Raw genomic sequence first — 5,146 nt, 5'->3', positions numbered from 1 at the left:
CAGAATGAAACTGAACGCAATGCCATTTTTCAGCAAGACCGTATACTCGTAGCATCGTCAGTCCACCGCTCATGGCAAAGGCCATGACAAGAAGAGCGGGGTAGTAGTTGCGCTAAGAAGGATAGCACGCTTTTCTGTACCTCTCTTTGTTTTAACTTTCTGAGCGTGTTTTTAATCCAAACATATCATATCTATGTTTTTGGAATCAGGAACCGACAAGGAATAAGATGAAAGTGTTTTTAAATTGATTTGGACAATTTAATTTTGATAATAATTTTTATATATTTAATTTTCAGAGCTTGTTTTTAATCCGAATATAACATATTTATATGTTTTTGGAATCAGCAAATGATGGAAAATAAGATAAACGTAAATTTGGATCGTTTTATAAATTTTAATTTTTTTTTACAATTTTCAGATTTTTAATGACCAAAGTCATTAATTAATTTTTAAGCCACCAAGCTGAAATGCAATACCGAAGTCCGGGCTTCGTCGAAGATTACTTGACCAAAATTTCAACCAATTTGGTTGAAAAATGAGGGCGTGACAGTGCCGCCTCAACTTTCACGAAAAGCCGGATATGACGTCATCAAAGACATTTATCAAAAAAATGAAAAAAACGTATGGGGATTTCATACCCAGGAACTCTCATGTCAAATTTCATAAAGATCGGTCCAGTAGTTTAGTCTGAATCGCTCTACACACACACACACACACACACACACACACGCACACACGCACATACACCACGACCCTCGTTTCGATTCCCCCTCGATGTTAAAATATTTCTAAGTCAAAACTTGACTAAATATAACAAGTCGCGTAAGGCGAAAATACAATATTTAGTCAAGTAGCTGCCCTTTTTCAGCAAGACCGTATACTCGTAGCATCGTCAGTCCACCGCTCATGGCAAAGGCAGTGAAATAGACCTTTTTCGTATAACCTTTGCCCCCAGCGTTTCGACCAATCAGATTTTAGGGCACGGCAGCCTCTCTCTGATAACCGGAAATAAGGGGCAGTCTGAAATACCTCTTTCACTGTCGGGGCTCGAAGTACTATTGCCAGAGGATTACTTTGAGAAATTCTGCAAGAAAACGGATTATCTTGTTCAAAATCATGAACTAAAAGTCAAGGACATGCATGAAGGTATGGTTTGAAACGGCTATTGGTGGTATATGGACGAAAGACTTGGCGAACTTCCCCTACATAAGCGAAGCAGAGGTGATCGACCACAGATCTACAGATCTCTGGATCAACTTTCTTACTGATACTACTGCGTCGACGTTCGACAAGTTATACGACGCATCCAGCGCAAAGAATGCAAAACCTTGGGGTAAACGATAGACATACTGTGTGCATAAAATGTCTTTCTGCATGGCACAACAGCTAGTAAGCAACTGTGGTGATCAGACTCAGAGCGAGTGTGCTGACGTCAATGAAGCAGACTCGCAACGAAGTGTATGCTGTTGTGGGGGGACGCTGACCGGACAGGCACTTGGAGCCTACTGCGAGTGTATTGCTGGGTAAGTGTTGTTGGCCTTGTATGTTTTGTGGGATTAACTTGATGGCTGCGTTACTTGGTATCTTACACAATCAGTTTTCATACTCAGTCATATAATGCATGGCACACAAAGTGACAAACACACACAGAGATTCATAATTCTCTACTGAAAATGTCTGCATGCAAAAGCTGTCATTTTTGACAAAGTTATGAGCAGCATGTTAATGTAATTTCAATCAGTATCTCCAGGAGACCATGCCATGTTGGCTAGGCATGTTCAATAGAATACCAGGTACCTGAGTGCGGAGTTTTATTTAATGTGTACGTACACATGTGTTTGTGAATCCTCTTGTCAATGAAGGTTATCACTGCAGTAAGATCAAATTCCATTCTGAGCCGGTATATATTTTATATAGATCTATATAAAATATATCTATATCAACAGCATGCGCTTACAAGCTCTCTGTAGGAATTCCTAGGAAAGATAAAGTTAATTGTTATTAGCAGGCTAAGGAAAATCAAGATGACACAAACAGAATTTGAATGTGTGTTGTTGTTTTTACCCAGAAAGGACAGTCTTGCAACCATGTGGCCGCCACACTTTTTGCTGCTTCACACTACATGGCTGAAGGAATCGACACTGTGCCAGCAGACAAAACTTGTACACACTACAAATGTATGTGGAAGGGGCATGCTGCCATGAAAACTGCACCAGCTGCTCTCGATGACATACAAATTGTTAAGTAAGTGTGTATAATAATTAATATTAAGGAAATTAGGGTTGCATTACCTAGAGGTTTACATCAGAGTGTGATCTATTTTTTTCAGAACATAAGTCTCAAAGTTAAAATATAGAGCTTGTTAACTACAACAGCTACAAGACTGGGGAAAGAGAAACAGTGATATTTATAAAGTGCATTATCAACAAACTATGCATTTTACATTTAGTCAAGAGACCAGGGCGGTGGTGTATGTTTGTGTGTAGAGCAATTTCTGGAAAACTACAACATTATGTTTAGGTTAAAAACAAACCAGCCCTGAAACAGTGAAAGTGGCAAGTATTTTACTCGCCATAGTTAGTAGAAGCATGCAACTGGTGAGTAGAAGTGTTCATCTACTCGCCAAATGCGAGTGAAGATGCTGAATCAAATTGTTGGTTTGGTTCGTAAAATTTGCTCTCTGGCTGGTACGTTTTCAGAATCACTAGCCAGAGGCTAGTGCATAATTTTTTGACTTTCAGGGCTACAAGCTTAGAAAGTTAAACAGATTTGTTTTAAACACAGGGAAGCGTGATTTCCTGTGGGACAGTTTTGCTACTGCGCTATGCTGGGTTGCCATTTACCTTATTCGACGTGGATGCTGGTTTTCAGCTAAGCATTGTCCTTGTGAAATGTACTGCGTTCAGTATCGTTATACATGTTTGACAGACTGGCACAACTTGTTTTAGCATTTGTACCCAGCATAAGATTTGCTTTAGTGTCAAGTAAAAAAAATAATTTCATTTTCAGGTATGCTTCAAGACAAGACAAGTTTCCCCGGACGACTCTTCAAGGCTTCAATTTTGATCAAGAAGTCCGGATGCAAGGAAGCGCGACTAAGAGATCTTCAACAACAGGTACCAACCGTTTGAAGGCTGTATATAGTTATGATATACTGAACAAGGGTTTTCAAGGTGTGATATTTTTTTCCAATACCAGTTAATTAAGTTGGTAGCAACAGTTAACTGTTCTGTCAAGTGAAAAATGTATGTAGTTTCAATATGGACAGGTAAAATCAGTACTTTGTTTACAGCGAGGGAGGGTACGTAGTGCTGTCACCTCTGTGTGTGAGTTCAGGTTTAATTTTTTAAATGCCTGCAGTTAAGACAGAAGATTGTGGAAGCTGATAAGAACTTGTGTCAGAGGATAGTAAGAAGTGGTTCGGCTTCGTACGGACTATACCATCATCCATGACTTGTGTGTATTATTCGGAGAACGTATCAGAGCCGAGGACATGTGTTGTGAACAGCGATTCTCAGTGATGAAAGTGTAGTGTGTGTAATGCCGGACTGTATTCTTCTTCAACTTCGGAATGGCAAGGAGGTATTTTGTGAGATGTTTTATGATTTGATATCCATGTACTGATGATTTCATTCAATAGCGAAATGTTTGAAATGTTCATTCGTTTTGTGCCATGTTTGTTGTTCAAGAGCGTGTTGTCACCATCCCTTATGAATATGGACGTGTGTGAATGTTGGTGCAGACATGAGCGTTTGAGCGAGTGAATTTAGAAGCCCTGTGCATGAAAGTCATTACCGGACAACCAAATCAGCAAACATAGAAATTCCTTGTCATACACATCGATCTGATCAAGGTAATAATGTTAGCACTTTTTTTCCAATTCATTTCACAGTTATTTGTTATTTTTTGGAGGAAATTATAATGCAATTCACCGATTTTAAAAAACATGATTCCAATTGTCTCCCTTGAACAAATTTGTTTGTACAAAATTTGTTACTTACTTTTTTTTTTCAAGGCTATATCAAGGAAAATTCTTTTTGAACTGATTGTGGGACCGTGCACAAGCTGACAGACTTGAACTCAAAAGTTGCAGAAAATTCTTGGCTGCGACTTTTGAGTTCAAGCCGATCAGTTTGTGCACAGTCCCAAGATTTGTCTATATTTATTTATCACTTAAAATAAAATACAGTTTTTCTTTTAATTAAACTGTAGATATGTCAAAGACTGTTTTGAATAATTTTCTTTAAGAAATAACTCAAGTGAATGCACAAATTGTGTACTAAAGTGTCGGAACAAGGGAGACAATTTGAAGCCATTTTAAAAAACAAAGCAGTATGTTGCATAATAATATCCTTCAATTATAACAAGAAATAAGGAATAAACGTCTCTTGACATGTTGTCTACCTAATTATCTTGATCGCATTTATTTAAAGTGGGAATCGTTATGTTCGTAAGCTCACATACAATCATTGATGAAACAAACTCAGACCAGACCAGAGATTTGATTGATAATGGGCCCTTTATTCTATACAGTACCAGAGTAAATTATATAAACCATTACATGACAAAATAAGCTTCTTGCTCTTTGGAGTGATGTGAACCAGTAATGTAGACCTGCCTTTTTTTACGAAGTAGGTACATGCATACCGAAAGATCACCATATGTGTGAAACCATACTGCAGTGTCATTTTTCAGTAGAGAATCAACAGAAAAAGAGCGTATGTTCTCCTTCACCTTCATGTTGTCTTTCTTCAAGCCAGAAACATCTTCAGTCAGACGATTAATCACAGAGGCCTGTTATGTAATTGTCATCTGCAGCTCTGCCAACTTGAGGTAGTCTGTGTTCCAATAACAATACCCTCACATGTAGTCGTGTCCCTCTTTGCAAAGGCATGATCTGGCCCTGGTCCTAAGCTCTCACTAGATGCGGAGGGCAAAGGAATGGCTGCTTCTGTAAATACAAAATCAAATGTATACATTAGCAATATAATTAGCATCAATGATCTTGTTATCAGATTACACATGCATCACACTCACAGCATTTAAGCATGAAAATACCTGAGGGAAATAACTCCTGAAATTGAAAAAAACTTAGGGGTGCGGGAGATGCTCCCCGGAAATTATTTTGGAGTGTTCTATGCAAAAT

At 38.4% G+C, this 5,146-nt stretch overlaps 1 long non-coding RNA gene across 1 annotated transcript; it reads left to right on the top strand.

The window, feature by feature from the left end:
• The first annotated feature begins 898 nt into the window (after positions 1-898).
• LOC138962517 (uncharacterized) lies at positions 899-3,658 on the top strand. The gene is made up of 3 exons (XR_011454537.1): positions 899-1,523; positions 2,069-2,244; positions 3,010-3,658. It is a non-coding gene; the product is annotated as an uncharacterized lncRNA (long non-coding RNA).
• Positions 3,659-5,146: the final 1,488 nt, after the last annotated feature.

Source organism: Littorina saxatilis, linkage group LG3, assembly GCF_037325665.1.
Source record: "Littorina saxatilis isolate snail1 linkage group LG3, US_GU_Lsax_2.0, whole genome shotgun sequence".
NCBI lineage: Eukaryota > Metazoa > Mollusca > Gastropoda > Littorinimorpha > Littorinidae > Littorina > Littorina saxatilis.
Note: the sequence above shows the minus strand (reverse complement) of the source record. Positions and strands in the feature narration are given on the sequence as shown.